An 18225-nucleotide genomic window follows, 5' to 3' on the forward strand; every position below is an offset into this window, starting at 1 on the left:
AAACAGAGGCTAGCAATTATTGTAAAAGGGAAACGTATTTCCAGAGAGGCAAAATTCACCTATAATGTAGCATGTATATTCATGAACCACTGCTGATAACTATTCATCCCAAACATATAAATCTGAGCAAGCGTGTAAACCAGTGGTTCCCAACCATTTTTGGCCATGCCCCACCTAAGCATCTCTGAAATCCTGATGCCCTCTCCTCATGACATATAATTCTTATTATTTAAAGTGCACTCCTATTCACGTAGAGGAAGCCTAAAAGGCCATTAACTTGGTCTAAACAAGCTTCCAAAGAACATGGCGTCCATGAAAGAGAAAAATAAAAGGACGAAAGGACAGCTGAAATACTGAGGAAGAAATCACTAAAAAATTGTTTAAAAATAGTAATAATATGAAGTGATATGAAAAAATAGCAAATAGTTTCAAAACATATGAAAACTGAAATGCATAAATATGTCACAATATATATTTATATAGTGTATATGAGTCCCCTAGAACCATAAGAAATGCAAAAAAATTCACTGTTAATAACTCATTCTCGAATTGGCCCCCTTAAAAGTCAAACTGCCCCCCTGTGGGGCATGTGCCCCACGCTGGGAACCACCGGTGCAAACTCTATCACTCGGCATTTTCCGTGACTCCAGAAGCATGTACCCTCCTTTTTTTGCTCAGGATTCATCTCATTTGCGCTCTGCAGCTCCGCCGAAGGTGCAAACACATTCTCAAAACATGCTCTTTAGATTCTGAGTGCTGCCTGGGAGAAACCAAGAGGCACTTTGCTGCCCAAACCAAGATGATGGATACTGGCACCGGGGCTTGTCACAGCCTGGGTGCTTCGAGGCCTGAGTAGATAAACCAGTTTGAAAGTGGATAGCTCGTTTTAGAAATTGGAAGGAGAAACTTTTTTTTCTTTTAAGAGGGAATGAATTCTTAGGGTAGGTAGATTTCTTCCCCATTTTATACCAATAAGAAATTGTTTGGGCCCTAACCGGTTTGGCTCAGTGGATAGAGCGTCGGCCTGCGGACTGAAAGGTCCAAGGTTCGATTCCGGTCAAGGGCATGTACCTTGGTTGTGGGCATATCCCCAGTAGGAGGTGTGCAGGAGGCAGCTGATCGATGTTTCTCTCTCATCAATGTTTCTAACTCTCTATCCCTCTACCTTCCTCTCTGTAAAAAAAAATCAATAAAATATATATATATATATTTTTTAAAAGAAATTGTTTGGTAACACAAAGTACAACATCTCCTGAAAGACACAAAGCTATTGATTAGGCATGTATCCTTTAAAAAACAACAACAACTTTTTAAAAGAAGGCAAATGTCCCAGGGGTGGGTCAGAGGAGTCAGGCCCCGCTCTCCCTGGTGGATGCCAGTCCCCTGAATAGATGCGTCTCCTGCCCCAGCGGCCACTGTTCCAGAGGGCTGAGCTCCCTGCCTTCACGCAGGATGCGTCGCCAGAAAACCAATGGGCACTTCCACTAAACGTGACCTTCCTTTTACTCAAGACCATCTGATTCTAAATACATTTCCTAAGAGAAAACACCAGAACCTTAGACTACTGAAAAGTCTATTATCCTTAATAAATAATCTATCTATAGAATGGAGGTTAGTAAATTTGTTCCTCAATAGGATAAGCTATAAAACAGGAATTCTGTTCACCAGTCCAAATTAGCAACTACACATTCAGCACTTCGGGCTGCACGCTAGTTTAAAAGATGCCCCACCTTCATGAAGTTGCATTTTACTTCACAGGCCGAAACCTTTAATGGTAACGCTGACATAACACCCACTGGACAAGTTTAAAATTTGCAGGACCCTAAAGAATAACATTTCATCTTAGATTATCTGGTTGCCTATTTCATGTGCAGATATGACCTAATTTTAAAAAAATGTTAAGTGGAACTACTCTTTTAACTCACATATTTATTTATGCTTCTTTTTTTAAAACCTATTTTACCCCCAACCTCCCCCTGTTGCCTCTGATAACCACCAATCTGTTCTCTAAGAATTCAATTTGAGGTGTTTTTTGTTTTTTGTTTTTTTTTTTTAGATTCCACACATAAGTAATATCATACAGTATTTGTCATTCTCTGTCCAACTTATTTCACTTAGAATAATGCCTTCAAGGTCCATCCATGTTTTCGCAAATGACAGGATTTCCTTCTTCATTAAGGCTGAATGATATTCCATTGCATATGTATACATTACACATTTTATTTACCCATTCATCTGTTCATGGTCTTTAGGTTGTTTCCATGCCTTGGCTGTTGTAGCTAATGCTTCAATAAACATGGGATGCAGATATCTATTAAAGATAGTGTCTTCTATTTCTTCAGATAAATACCCAGAACCGGAATTGCCAAATTATGTGGTAGTTCTGTTTTTAATTCTTTGAGGAATCTCCAATGTTTACCATAGAAGCTGTACCAATTTACATTCCCACTATCAGTGCATAAGGTTTCCCTTTTCTCCTTATATCCCTTATGCTTCCTACTTATGGTTGTTGATAATATCACCATAAAAATGGAAGTAAAAGGTTTCTTTATATGATGTTTGGTTTTACCTGTATGGAGCGTTATTTTTCTAAACCTAACTCAGTGGAGGTGACAGAGAAGGACAGTGGAGATTAGGACCCAAAGGAATGGGGTCCTGGGTCACCCGCACCCACAGCACATGCCGATCATGGGCCCATCCACTCTCTTCTTCAACATAACAAATGCAATAACCGTCCAGGATGCTGTCCTACATTTGAATAACATGTCACACTTCTCCTTAAAGACAGAAGACGGAGAGCACAGGAGACAAGAAGACTAGTGGGGCAGGCTTTCCCAGGCAATTCAGTATCATGTCCGCTAACTGGGCTGTGGAAGTTCCACATGTGCGTGAAGATGTGTATGGATACACACAGAACGCCACTCAGTGACTTCACAGAGGAGCCAGCAGTGAGACTGTGCTCCCGGGGCAGGGGGGTGGGGGGGGGGGTGGGGGCGGCAATGACACCCAAGAAGCATGGCAGACTGCACAGGTCTGTGATTGTTAGCGCTGGGAAGTGGGTGGCCATGAAGCCGGCAGAGGAGTTGGTTTGGGCGGCTCTTCCAAGCCAGCTCATGCTTCAAGGTAGGGTTCAGTCTCAACTGGAGATGGAAACATTTAGCCAGGTCATCCTACACAGTGTCTGCTGCACGGCCCTGGAGTTCTCGTTCTCCCGTGTGCAAAGCCACCAAACACATGCCTGCTGCAGGCAGAAGGGCCACCTGGGCCCATCTCCGGGGTCAAAGGTGCAGGTCATGAAGCCCACTGCCTGCTCTGCTTGGGCGGAGGCTGGACTCACTGCTCTCTACTGGTGGGCAAGTTTCCTCGTGGGAAGGTTCAGAGAAAAGAGGCGGCTCAAATTGGAGAACTTAACAGTGTTGGTCTCTAGTCCAACCACTACTCTCGAGGTTGTGTGGCTAGAGCGGAGGGTTCAGTAGCCAGAACCATAGGTCAGGAGCCAAAGCTCAGTGTGCCCAGGAGGCTCGCTCCAGCCTCAACAGACACTGATGTCTCTCACTAGATCTCCCTCGACCTGTAGAGGGTGTGGCAAGTGCTCCCAGTGGGCTACGGGGCCGCCACAGGTCAGGGCAGGCTGACACAGCCCAAACCAGGAACGGGAGGCGGTCCTCACCGCTCCCAGAGACAGGCCCAGCAGTGTTCTGTGGCTTTGCTTAGGCTGTTCCCTCTGCCTAGAGGGCCCTTCCTGCCTGTCTCCTCCTAAAAAAACTACTCATGCTGTGAGATTCAGCTAAGCTGTCATTTCTTCCCTAAAATGCTCCCCAGATTCCATGAGAATGAATCCTTCTGTCTTTTGGACTTTCAGAATGCATTGCCCATAAGCCCATTATAGATTTTTATTGCACTGATGATATGTGAGACTCCGTGTCTCTACACCCCACCAGGCCACGAGCTACTCAAGGGCAAGGGGGGTGTTGTATTCATCTACCTAGCACCAACACAGAACCCAAAATATAGTGACTATTCAATAAATATTGGATGGATGGGTGGATGGACAGATGGATGAGAAGCTGAGTCTCAGTATCTGAGGGTGTCACAGTTCACTGGCTATTTTTAGAGTCTACAAATATGGTTTCAATGTCTAGGCCCAAGTCAGGAAGGATCAGGCTCAACAGCGAGACAAATACTCTTACAATATTCAGACCTGTGAGCAGCACGCATTTCAGTCTTGTTGCCATGGGGCTTTGTTGAATTAAAAGTTGAGTAGGGCATCATAACTGCATGAGATTAGGCACAAAGCGGCGATCTAAAATGTAAAGTGTGGTCTACTCAAAACAGACCCTAGCTGGTGGTGTGGAGGGCTTTATGCAGGACCCATTTAAAATAGGCGAGCCTAAACTAATCCAGGTAAGAAATGGAACCTCTCATCTTGCATTACACAGAGAAAGAATAACCGAAACCTGCCCAGAGGTATCCATCATGCATTCAGTCAGGTGTCTTCTGAATCATCCCAAGTGCACAGCACTGTCTGTGCTTCGTGGAGGGTGTACAGAACTAGGAAATGTACACATGAAAGAGCAAAGTTTTGTCGGGTCGGCGTGAGAGGGAGCAGACGCTCCCCATGGCAGGAAGGGGAGGGGGCCAAACAGCCTTAGAGGCAGGATGAGCGCAGGCCCAGGGCTGGCGGTCTCAGGCAGCCGCCACCCCCCTGCATCTTACCTGATAATTATCCTCTCCCGATTACTCACGTGTGGCTCACCTGGGCCAATCCCATTCCATATTATTAGAGCCACTGACATTTCCTCCATGACAACACTTAGACTTTTCAAATAAGGAAAATTCCTACCCAAAATGCAATTGTGCCGCCATTCAAAAACAGAGTTCAAATTTGAGGAGTATTCCAGAAAAAGTGTACTTAGTAGTAAATCACACACGGTGTACTGAATCACCACATTTACCAAACGAAGCCTAGGTCCTTTGCGGTTCCCAAATCTTTGCTTCTCTGATGTAATAAACATGTTGATATTTGAACGTGTTAATGACATCCCTGCAGCCCTGACGTCGTTCTTTAATTTGCACTGGCCACTTTTTGAAATGCTATGATTTTTCCTCATGGGCACATTATCCATTAGTTAAGATTTTTTTTTCCCTTCATTCTCTCTGGGCACTGAAAGGTCCCAAAATGGTCACTGTGCCGTCAGCTGTTTTCCAGTGGAAAAGGCAAGAATATTCCAGACCTAATCAAGCTTAGAAATACACAGAAAGAAACCTCAACAACCTCCCTTCTGGTATTAGCATCTAAAAGCCAATCGATAATACGACAGACTGTCCCTGGTATCGAGCACAGGCCCTGGGAGGCGCGGGGCCTGGGATTCTGAAGGGCCCACAGCCCGCACCAGGTGCAGGGTGGACCCAGGCGCCCCCGCCCCGCCAGCCGCGGCTCACACACAGGCGGCTGGGTCTTCATCTCAAATGACCCATTCATGCTTAGGCTCCCTCTCGGATTTCCATTTGTAATGCTGTCATAAGGAACTTCATTTTATACTTTCCAGACTAATGATTTGGTACAAAAGGAGATACGCTCCCAGAACGAGAGGATGGGGGAGGATGAGAATTTTTGCAGATACTCGTGAATCAGCAAAGCAACAGGCCGAGGAAAGCTATGCAGTGACTTTCACGCTCTCCCACGTCCCTGCGACTCCAGGCTTCGCTCACAATTTGTTCAATCCGGGCTTTAAACAACACAGGCACTGACCGACTGCCGCCCTGGGGTAGGTGGGCTCTTAGGCACCCCTTGTTGCGCTGGGTGTTGCCCCTTTAGTAGCTGGGTCTTGGGGACATAAAGGGGGTGGGTCTCAGAGAGGGGCCTGGGCAGCCATGGGGTTGGCGGAAGGCATTCTGGAGGCCGTGGCTATTGACCAATGGGCACAAAAGAATTTCCACATGTTAATAACAACCAGTGTGGGCTCCCTAAGGCATACTAACCCCCATCTGATGAAGATCAGCCCCATTAAGCGCTATCCCTAAATTTCATTCCTAAGTTCATCTTTTCTTTTTTTTAAATTTTAGTGTTAATCTTCACCCAAGGATATTTTCCCATTGATTTTTAGAGAGTGGAAGGGAGGGGGGGAGACAGAGAGAGAGAGAAACATCGATGTGAGAGAGACACATTGATTGGTTGCCTTCCGCACACGCCCTGACCAGGACCAGGGATTGAATCTGGGTATGTGCCCTTGACTGGAATTGAACCTGGGACCTTTCAGTCTGCGGGCCGATGCTCTATCCACTGAGCCAAACCAGCCAGGGCCATCTTTTAAATTTCCTTCCCAAAAACCTCACAGGAAGAACTATGTAATTAAAATTCACAGCTTTACTTCCATAAAATAAAGTTGGCCCTAGGACTGACGTGGGATTTTGGTTTTCACAATTAATGGTTTTCCTCGTTAGACTCTTCAGCTTCATGATAACGTACTTGGATCTCAGGGTTTCTCCTCTGATCCCACTTCAATATGGCAAGATATTCAGGAGTATTACTTTTAATGTGCAAATACCTTTTTACTTTATCAGTTCCTTGGACTTGATCCTGTCTAGTAGGTTTATAGAAACAAGAAAGAGAGAGAGAGAGAGCCTGTGGTTCCATTAACAGTTGCCAGACATTCTCTCTCAATACTTGTCAAGCAGAGCTCATGGAAAACGCTTAAAAAATTGAGAACAAAAAAATACCCCTAAAAAGTAGCTGCAGAACGTTCTCTTTTAAAAAATCTTTACTAACTTGAATGCTACAGGGGCGGGGGAAAGCAGGTTTACAGTTGTGAGTACCCGAAACACCGAGTTTATTCTTGTATCATTAGTTATTAAATACTGTATTATTTTCCATATGAACAACTGTGGACCTACTTTTGCCCTCCCCTGTGTCTCTAACTGGAAAAATGTTGGCTCATTCTGAACCCCTATCGCCGAGACAGAAGGTCATTAGCTCGTGTCGCATGAACCTGATTTTTGTCAGGTGTGCTCCAGGACGGGAAAGCGGAATTCGATCCTGAGATAGTCAGAACCAAAGTGGCGTAAACCAAGCTCTGAACACAGGAAGAGCGGGAGGAAGCCGATGCTGGGCAGTGGGCGATGGCACTGGAGGCGGGCAGTAACACTTGACATTAATTATACATCGTCCTGCCCGGTCCCAGTCGGGTTGTTTGCCAAGGAGTGCTCACATTTCTGTGGCCGGGGAACGGGCCACACTAGCGTTTCATGGAAAACAACAGTGCGTTATAAAACATTTTAATCTCTCCAGCTCCCTGCAATGGCTAAAGATTCCAACAACATTTTTCACTGAATGGAAGCCTACTTTTGTGAAAGCCATCAAATTTTGACTTAGAGGAGGTTTTTTTGAAAGGTTTTCTACATTCATTCTTTTCTAGTGACTAATGACTGCTTGTTTAATGTTAACTTGCCAAGGTTTTTAGACTACAAAGAGAGATGCAGAGATAGAATTTGCCAAAAAAGAAAACATATAAAGGATGCTCTTTTTAAAAAAAAAAAATAATTTTTTTATTGACTTCAGAGAAGAAGGGAGCTGGGGAGAGAGAAACATCAATGATGAGCGAGAATCATTGATAGGCTGCCTCCTGGACACCCCCCACTGGGGATTCGAGCCCACAACCTAGGCATGTGTCCTGACCGGGAACTGAACCGTGTGACCTCTTGGTTCATAGGTCGACGCTCAACCACTGAGCCACGCCGGCCAGGCAAGGATGCTCTTACTTGGAGCGTGTAGTCCCAGGAGAGAAGCTGAGCTCTTTCTCACCTGGCATGAAGAAATGAACTCCCAACAAACACATGGCGCCTGAGCCCTTTCCGATAGGCTGTGCTGTTTTATCTGTACAAAGGGAGCCAACATTTTCCAGTCCGAAGAAATAGCCCAGAGAACACATCTTCCAATATCGAAATTGGAAATCCCTACAGCCATTCGGAGAGCCGTGTGAGGGTCCAGGCTTTTTTAAAGGGGCGACTTTACACAGTCTGCAGGCGCTCTGGTTTCTGGAGCCACTTCTGTCCCCCGTCCCTGTCAGGAATCGAGGCCTCCTCCGGGCAATCTGCCTCATGAAGATGATCCCCTCTGCAGAGACCGAGACAGCGGCCCTACTGTGTGCCGAGCTCCCACTGAAATCAAAACCCACCCTCAGATTCACGCAGCTCAGCCCCCAGACAGCGCGGTGGCCCACACAGGCTGCTGTCATCACACCCACGCTGTTGTCACAACACCCGACGGGCTCTTACTCAGGGCCCTGCTATGCTGCTGACGGTAGGCATTAAAGAGGAAGTTCAAAACCTATTTCAGGAATACCTGTCCTTGGCTCAATGTGGCCACTGTCGGGAGGAGCACCGGCTCTCAGGCCTCGCTCCCTGTGCCTGCAGGTCTCCGGGCCCCGGCCCCGGCTGTGAACACGCCAGGGGCTGTGGAGGTGGGATCTCCTATGTCATATAGGACCTATGAGATCGACCCTTCCACTCACCCTCATCCACCACTGGGCAGTGGCAGCCAAACAAGGCTAAAGCTCATTCCAGTTTTGTATCTTTACCTTCTTAAGATTCGCAGCCCCTTAGCCTGAGGGGCCTGGCCACCTATGTGTCTGACAGTCTTTTTTTTTTTTTTTAAATCCTCACCCGAGGATATTTTTTCCATTGATCTTTAGAGAGAGTGGAAGAGAGGGAGGAGGGGGAGAGAGAAACATCAATGTGAGAGAGAGACATCAACTGTTTACCTCCTGCATGCTCCCCGACAGGGACTGGGGATCAAACCTGCAACTGAGGTACGTGCCCTTGACCGGGAATCGAACCCACGACCCTACGGTCCATGGGCCGACACTCAACCACTGAGCAAAACCAGCCAAGGCCCTGGCAGTCATTCCACTCACCCCCCTCCCTTGATGTGGTGGTGTAGCTGTTGTCTCTAGACCAAAGCGAACAAGAACTCAAAGGAAGTGGGCATTAGAAAAGAGACATGATTTGATAGACAGCACAAATGACTAAATCAACACTGGGGGCTGTTAATTCTTGTTGAGCATGTATGCTAAATTACCACAGGGGAGGAGAGACATTCTGAACAAGTTTAAGCACATTTGACGATACTGAGCTTTGAAACTCTTCACCGTTTCTGAAAATTGACATCCGTATACCAGCAGAAGTGAAGGGTGCCTAAGTGGTTATGACGAAGTAGGGCTTTGGAAGAAAACGCTCATGGGAGGGGGCTGATTTCTGTCCTTGCCCAGGCTCTGAGCCCTCTCAGATCCGTGGTCTTCTAGACTTGGGGTGTCTTGTGGCATTCCAAAGCTGCTCTGGAGGTCTCGGCTTTGGTGACAACAGACATCAGTTGTTTCCAGAATGAGAGCCACGATTATTCAGTGCCAGACTCTGTCCATGGCTTTGCTTTCATGTCCTTCACGCTAACGTCACCGGGAGCTCCGAGACCGCCCTAACACTCAGGACATGCTGATTTCCAATAGGCTGCGAGACTCACTTTCAACCGTCTAGCTGTTGGCACTAGAATCGGCTTTGGATCAGGGGTCCTAGCAACAGCTCTGAGGTGTAGTTTGGGGTGCACCTTCTCCTCTACTCTCCCCCCCCCCCAATTCTTTTCCTTCTTTCAGTTGAGTTCAACAAACATTCACTGACTAGCTGTGTGTGCCAGGTTCTTTGGGTGTAGCAGGTGGTTCTGTGGGCTATGGAGTCAGGGCCACCAGGCATCAGACCTGGCTGGGAGGCTTTGGGGAAATTGCCTCACCTCTCTGAGTCGCAATTTCTTCAATGAGTATCTTCAAGTGAAACAATACCCACAAAGTATTTGCCACAGCGTCTGGCTCATGGGAGATGTGTGATGCATGGCAGCTCTCACCATTTATTACACTGATGTATGTGACAGACCACAGACGGCTAATGGGCTAGTGGGCGAAGAAAAGGCTAACCAGGCCATTTCGATACTTCTGGAAAGGGCTAGTTTCAAAGGAGAAACACTGGTAAGTAATTAGGTGAAAGGCAAAGCTCAGAGGAGGAATACAAGAATTAACAGCTGAGCTATATCTTATTGAATACATAGCGGAAGTCATCCTTTCTCTTTGGTCTGGGAGAAAAAACAGAAACCTTGTAGAATCCTAACTAATTTGGCAACTATGAGTACTTTGAGGGCTATACACAACTTCTATGTATTTGCACAAACGCACCCTATGCTAAGGAAGGGATACTAGTTACATCATGTCATGCTGTGGCAGCCAAAGAGGTCAACAGATATGGAAGGCATGGGGACAAGTGGGAGGACGAAGACTGTGTGTGTGGGAGGGAGAATGACGTGGGTGAAGCAGGAGTCAGGTAGGGACCCAGCCGCAGGCTTTCACCCAGCTGTGGAACGCAGGGCAAGTCTTAAACTCGGAGCCCGCAGGGATGGACTGGACCCACCCCTGGAACTCCATGCCTGGGTCCCCGCCCAGCGCTGGTGCTGGAATGTTCCCACCTCTGCTCCCGCCCTTGCCCTCGGTCAATCCCCGCTTCTTCATCTGGCTTGGTTACCTAACCCAGCCTGTCACATCACCTCCTCTGTCAATCTTTTCAGCTACGACCTCCATTTAGAATAATTTTCTTTTTTTGGTTCACATCTACCAATAAATAGCAAAAAATTTTAAACCTAAAAAACTACGTAAGCCATTTCCCTTATTTCTGCTGCATCTGTGAACTTCAGGCGCCACCTCTATTGTGTTATGCTAAAATGTAAATGGTTGTAGTCAACTTAATGTCTTTATACTTAGTATTAAAAAATATGCACCTAGCCCTGGCCAGTGTGGCTCAGTTGGTTGGGCCTTGTCCCATGCACCGAAAGGTGGCCAGTTTGATTCTCAGACAGGGCACATGCCTGAGTGGTGGCTTGATCCTCTGTAGGGGATGTGCAGGAGGCAGCTGATCGATGTTTCACTCTCACATCGATGTTTCTCTCTCCCACGCCCTTACTCTATAAAAAAAACAAACTATCAAAAAAATTACACACCTTATTTGAGTGCCTTTGGGATGTATGCAATTGTACAGACAATCAAGACTATGGGATTCCAGAGTGTGTAGCCAATGACGGCGAAGGAACTTCTCTGAAAATTGTTTGCACAATAGACACTTGAAGGTTCCCTTTCCTTCCTTCTGGTCTGCCTATCTGCCTGCTCTCCTACCTTCCCACCAGCATTTTATGAGCCAAATGGAGAAGTCTGGTCTGACAGAGGGTGGAGACCTGAGTTCGACTCCAGCTGTGTGATCATGGACAAGTTCATTAGTCATCACGACACTTGCAGAGCGTGATAAGACTAAGACTGTCTAGTTTTATCTCACGGTAAACCTTATCAAAGCAATATGCTGGCCTTTGACAATGGAAGTGGCCCATAGATCTTTCTGTGTGGCAATGAGCACGTGCTGGATTTTATTGGTGCCTTTGTACTTTCTTGACCTGCTTTGAACCAGTGAGATACAAATTAAAAACGGCCTTTATAACGATGGTGTCCAGAAAAGCAGTATTCCTCATGCCTGTTTCATTTCATGTGTGCCGGTTCTGAAGACCAGACATGCTTCCGGCGTGAATTTCTGAGGACCTGATCGGAAAGGGTATGGCTTCTTAAGGAAAATAGGTCACAGTCATTATTCTGTAAGTGATGACACAATACAAATGTCCACAGTTCAAGTTGCTAAGTGTTTCTAAGTGGCTGAGGCCTGGGTCTGCTACTCTTCTCATCACTTTGCTAAAAGCTGATTTATTGATGTGCGAGCCAGGACTCAGAATCCTCCCTTTCCTGGGAAGCACCCTCAGGAAGGCAGGGAGCCATTTGGGAAGGAGACTTTCAGGAAGGTAACTTCCTTGGGTTCTGATATATCCCATATCTGGGGACGAAGAAAAGTTCAACTTTAGCAAAATGATTTAGCAGCGGCAGGGAACACTCGTGAGCTGTAGGATGCAGGACGAGATAAGGGAAGTGCCTCTTGTCACATGGAATCGACCGAGTGTTTTTCACGTCAACCTTCCAAGCAGCTTCGTGAACCTGGTAGGTGTCCTGCGGACAAAGTAGATTTCAAAGTCGGTGCCCATGAAATCCAGACTTTAAAATGGTGCAGCGTGATTCTCCCCACTGAAGGCCGGGTGGGTCAGGAAGCAGCTCCACCATTTTTTTCCTTTCAATAGAGTTGGGATTTTTGTTGTTGTCAATCCTCACCTGAGGATATTTTTTCCATTGATTTAGAGAGTGAAAGGGAGGGAGGGAGAGAAAAACGTCGATGTGAAGAGAGACACATCCATGGTTTGCCTCCCGCACGTGCCTATAACGCATTGGGCACCTGATGGCCCTTCGGTGAGGGCCTGATGCTCTAACCACGGAGCTACCGGCCAGGGTTTAGAGTTAGGATTTTTGAGAAAACACTTCACAAGTTGCCTGAAAATCTGTAGCTGTTTCTAGCTTTTGAATGACACTGTTCTGGGCTGATCCCTGAAGCAGAGGCCCTGACTGGGTTTGGTTCTCACACAAGAGACAGGCTGGCAGAGAGGTTGGGCAAACCCCATTTCGAGAGGCTACTCGTTCCTCCGAGCTCACGCCGAGCTCGAACGTCGGTTCTCAGACGTCTCCGTTTTCTCCCTGAATCCCTCCTGAATGAGGGATCTTGGGGCGGCTGCCGTGCTTTTGGAGGGTGACACCTATTCTCTATTCTCCTGCACTTTGAGTATCGTTTTTCAAGCTCTCTGGGAAGCGCTGTTACACTTCTATGAAGAGACTCCAACTGCCAATCTTGAAATACGCTTTGAAACCAGTAACACCAGGTGCTCTGTTCAAGGAGGAGAGAGGCAGCTCCATATCACATACAATACAACACTTGTTCAAGGGCCACACTGAGCACACACACACACACACACACACACACACACATGCACACGCACACGCACAGAAACTGCAGCCTAAACAGCTCAATGCTTCTCTTGAAACACTAAGGGTTTCAGAAAAAGCCAGGAAACTTTCAAAAACAAATTAAAAAAAAAAATGGAAAAAGAATCCAAGGAAACACCAGGCAAGGAATCCAAGTCGGACCCGGCCTGGGTTCGCACGCTTCATGGCACGGAAGTCGGGAAGTTAGATGGCGTTTTATCACCAATCTGCAAATAAGCATGATCTCTTTCGGCATCAGGAAACATTTCGGAGGGGTGGATCTGTTTGCGAGACAGCAGCTTAGGAAGATACCGCGCACATGAGGTCACTGCCCATAGGGATGTCACTATTTGCTCAGCGTGACTTATCTATGATTTGGGAACCGAAGTTAAGTGGGAAAATAAATGTTAATGTGATGTTTTCTTCTCCGGCCAAGAAACGACTTGTTTTCCTTTAGAATTTTTACACATCCTTGCTCTTCGAAGAGCAGAGGCCTGCACAGGAGGAGACTCAGGTGGCAGAGATGGCCCGTCCCCAGCCACACACTGACAGCTAGCTGGTCTGGCCCTCCGAGTCCCGGTCACTCAGGTCTTCTGGCCAAACAGTGCTTGGGTACCTCCACTGCTCCACATTTTAAAGGCGCCATGCACACTTCACATCTTTTTGGATGCATATTTTATATTTTCCAGCACATGTGATAATATTTCAGTAAGTATTTAATGGCATTTTTTTAAACCACAGTTCCTTTCTGCTATCCTACAATCTAGCCCATCCTCCTTATTTGGTGTCACTATTTAGCAGGAATGTGTTTTGTGTCTACATTTAACAGGAATTTTTTTAAAGTTTTTATTTTATTACTAGAGGCCCAGTGCATGGATTCGTGCACCAGTGGGGTCCCTCAGCCTGGCCTGCGGAGATCGGGCCAAAACCAGCTCTCCAATCCATGCCCCTAGGGGTCCTGGATTGCAAGGGGGCAGTTCTCAAGTGACACACCCCAGAATCGGGCTCCTTCCTCTCTGGTTCCAGGTGCATCACCCAAGAACTGCAGCTGCCAAGTCACTGCAGCTCAGCAGCTCCTGCGTTGAACATCTGCCCCCTGGTGGTCAGTGCACATCATAGCTACCGGTTGGACAGTCGAACGGTCACTTAGGCTTTTATATATATATAATTTGTTGTTGTTGTTGTTGTTAATCCTCACCCGAGGATATTTTCCCATTGACTTTTAGGGAGAGTGAAAGAGAGAGGGAAAGACAGAGAAACATCAACGTGAGAGAAACACATCAACTGGTTGCCTCCTGCACAAGCCCTGACCAGGGCCTAGGCCAGGGAGGAGCCTGCAACCAAAGTATGTGCCCTTGACCAGAATCAAACCTGGGACTCAGGTCTGTAGGCTGACACTCTATCCACTGAGCCAAACTGGCTAGGGCAGGAATGTATTTTTTGACTAAAAACTGTGTTAGACCCATGCTCTTCATTATCAGGAGGTGTTTGTCTTTTATTTATTTTAAGTGATCTCTTAAAGCAAGCTTGGGTGGCCGCATATATTTTTTGAGGGGAATGATTAACTTCCTTCTCTGCTTTCATAGGACAATGTTTTAAAACTCTTCCTCCTCCTAACCTTTCCCAGGTATGGCCCCTTTGGATTTGTTGGAATTGACTCTGAACACCAATAGTTCTGTATGTCCATCGCGGTCTTGTTTAGTTATAATCCTGAAAACGTATATGTGCACACACGTGTGTATGTCTGTTCCTGAAATGCTTAATTATACCCCAACGGACTTAATCTCCCTTTTGTCATTATTGTGGCCTATTTTCTCACCGCTGCATTTAAAGGCAGCACGTGCCGTTGGAGCGTTATGCCCACATGCTCTCGTCTTAATCTCTTGACATCCAGCACTAGGGAAGCATTCTTGCATTTTCAAATAGCAGATCTGCAGGTCCCACAAACCTGAATGGCAGTCCATAAATGACATTGCTTTAAACCAAAACGCCATGGTGTAATCTTGTAACTGTTTTTTTCTGGGTTTCAGATTCATAAACGTATTCGGATTCATCCAATGATCTTTACCATTTGCATGTTCCATTCATTGTCATGTGGCTAAAAGAATGTGAATTCTTCCTCCTTTACACTGGAGTTCTGGGTTTTTAAAAAAATAATTTCGCCAGCTATTATATGCCTCGTCTTTGTAATAAAATTCCTCTTGAGCAGAGGTGAAAGGGCTTGAGCAACGCCTTCTACCCTCCGGCTTATTAGAGAGGATGAAGGCTTTCTAAGCAGGATGAAAGAAATAATCCAGGAAGGAAGCCAGGAAGAAAAGGGGGTGGAGGGAAACCTAAGCCAGCGTCAAAGGTTGGTGAATGGAAGAATGTGACACAGAAGAGAAAAAAAAGGAGCCACTCTGATAAATCTCACCATTTACCCTTGAAGGCTTATTTCAAAGGCTTCTTCTCTGGGGAGCCATCCTCTCTCTCTCTCTCTCTTTCTCTCATCTCATCTTTCCCTCCACTGGAGTCCCAGAACACTTTATCTGTAACTCCCTTACTGTCCTCACCAATTTCTACTGTATATTTCAGGTATGTGTGTGGACTGCTATAAGCCCTCCACTCATTCAATGTTTCATAAACAATTATTGAGTACCTCACTTGACGCCAAGATACAAAGATGATTGAGACATGATCCCTGTCCTCAAGACAAATACAGTCTTGGCCTAGCCTTTGCCTATCACACCAGGCACACTATCTGTCATCCCATTTCTGTGTCATTTCATATATATATAAAATTGATTTCAGAAAGGAAAGGAGATGGAGAGAGAGATAGAAACATCAATGATGAGAGAGAATCATTGATTGGCTGCCTCCTGCACACCCCCTACTGGGGATTGAGCCCCAAATCTGGACATGTGCCCTGACCAGGAATCGAACCATGTCCTCCTCATTCATAGGTCGACGCTTAATTGCTGAGCCACACCTGTGTCATTTCTGAACTGCCAGCTGAGCTCCCACAGCACACACACACGCACACGCACACGCACACTTCCCTTTCAGCACTTAACCATCAATTGAAACTTTCTGTTTATAAGTCTATCTCCTCCAGTGGATTCAGGGCATGAACCTTGACTTCTAAACTTCAGCTCGTCAAGCTCAAGCACTATGCCTGTTCATGGTAGATACCCCTTAAATATTAGCTGAATTAGTAATTGGTTAGCTGTCTTCATAATGTCTCTCTAAGGTAAGGTGGGAAGGACATCATTTATCCCTTTCTACTGGTAGGAAAACAAAGGGATGGTGTTATGGGCTGAATGTTCGTGTTTTCCCCCACCACCACCACCACATCCAATTCATATGCTAAAGCCTGGTCTCCAATATGATGGTATTGCAGATGAGGCCTTTTGGAGATGATTAGGACATGAAGGTGGAGCCCTCACAAATGGGATTAGCGCCCTTATAAGGAGAAACACAAGAGAGGATTTCTCCCTCTGCCAAGTAAAGACAGAGCAAGAAGACCACTGTCTACAACCAGGAAGAGGGCTCTCGCCAGAAAGAGACCATACCCTGATCTTGGACTTCTCAGCCTCCAGAACTATGAGAAGTAAATGTATGTTATTTAAGCCATATAGTTTGTGATATTTTGTGGAAATAGCCCAAACTGACTAGGACAAATGAAAATGATAAATGATCTGACCCCACATTTAAACGATGGTAAGGCTGGGCGAGAACCTACATCTTCTATCCACCAACTACACTGCATAGACTTGCTGTTAAGAAAAGGTATAGCTGTTCCCTCTGTGCCATCCTAGAAAGAGTGTTTGTATGGGAAACTGAGTAGAAGGACTGGGAGGGAAAAGGACGGAGGGAAAAACAGAGAAATAACCAAAACAACTATTTGTTGTAGTCTCTAGAGAAGACAGGTTGCGGGTTATTGCAGTTGCATGGATTCTATCCCTGGTCAACTCAAGAAAGGAAAAGAATGTGGGTCAAAGGAAACAGGGCGAAAAGCAGGTCAGAGAGTGAACGCTTCTACGGGGCAAGAACACACATGCAAAAACATGCAGGCAGAGAACACCTGGGAAGAATCCAACTCAAGCCAGAGTTAAAGCAAAGCTGCTTGGAGAACAAAGCTGCAACCGGGGGGGGGGGGGGGGGGGGGGGAAAGGAGCAGAGAAATAGCTGGACAGGGTGATGGGTGAGTTTCTAATTGATGTGACTTTGCATTCAGAAGCCCTGGTTCTAGGTCTCTCTTCAAACTTATAGGCTCTGTCACTTTGGGCAGGTTACCTAGCTTCTCAGATCCTTGGTTTCTTCTTAAGGTGACATGTTATATTTTTATGGGGTTGTGAGGATTGACTCTCCTTTTCATTAAGTTGTCAGATTTTCTTTTCAAATTATTACAACAGGGCTAGATTAGGTTGTTGGCCAGTTTTCCCAAAAGCTTTTAGGCTGATATCTTTTCTGGTCTCACTGGCAAGGTTTTGGTTCGGTGGCTACCCCTAGCTGCAAGGGAGTCTGGGAAAATGACTACCAGTTTTGCTTTTCTGTTTGTTTGGCCTCTAGAAAGAGAAGATTTAAGGCAGAAGGGACTTGGGAGAGGCTTCTAGATTAGTCAACGTGTGCACAGCACCCCATCGCCAGTAGCAACAGCGCATGTCCAAGTGTTCAGAAGGGATCACGGGACTAACAAAACGAAGAAGTGGGCTTGGGAGGATGAATCCAAGGGAACAGCAAATTAATAGAAACAGTGGCATGGAAAGGCCCACGAAGAGAGACTGCTGAAGTGGCACCACCACTCGCTTCCAGGAATAACACACAGGCATGCTTCCAAGAAATGTGAGGAGGAAACTGGGTTTCCTTTTTGTAGGGTCCCCCTTGTTCATTATCTGATGTCACCATTTGCTTTTCACTTCTTTGCCCCCACACTCCAATGCTTTTTAGTTCCCTATGTCAGCGCCCCAGGATGCCAGTGTAGGGTGAGCTCCATTTTGCAGGGTGCTGTTTCTCTCTCTTTTCCCCCAAAATTCAACCATCTTACATTTAATTTCCTCAGATTCCAATTTTTGCTATTCCTTCTGTAATGAGAGAGAGAGAGAGAGAGAGAGAGAGAGAGAGAGAACCATCCTCTATAATATTTATATAATTTAATAGTAGCCATTAATGCCTGAATGCAAAGTACAGAAACAAGTAATACAGGTATACTTGGGGTCATTGTAGGGTAGGACCAGTGGAAGAGAGATTTCCAGGTTGGGGGACCTCCCTGCACTGGTTAAGCTGAAGGCCAGCCCTGTTAAAATCTGGAGTA

At 46.1% G+C, this 18225-nt stretch overlaps 1 protein-coding gene across 5 annotated transcripts in view; it reads right to left on the reverse strand.

Moving 5' to 3' along the window:
• Window positions 1-18225, reverse strand: part of STAU2 (staufen double-stranded RNA binding protein 2) — a 228320-nt gene that overhangs the window by 24178 nt on the left and 185917 nt on the right. The window lies entirely within an intron of this gene.

The sequence above is a fragment of the Cnephaeus nilssonii genome (assembly GCF_951640355.1).
Source record: "Cnephaeus nilssonii genome assembly, chromosome: 18".
NCBI classification, from domain to species: domain Eukaryota; kingdom Metazoa; phylum Chordata; class Mammalia; order Chiroptera; family Vespertilionidae; genus Cnephaeus; species Cnephaeus nilssonii.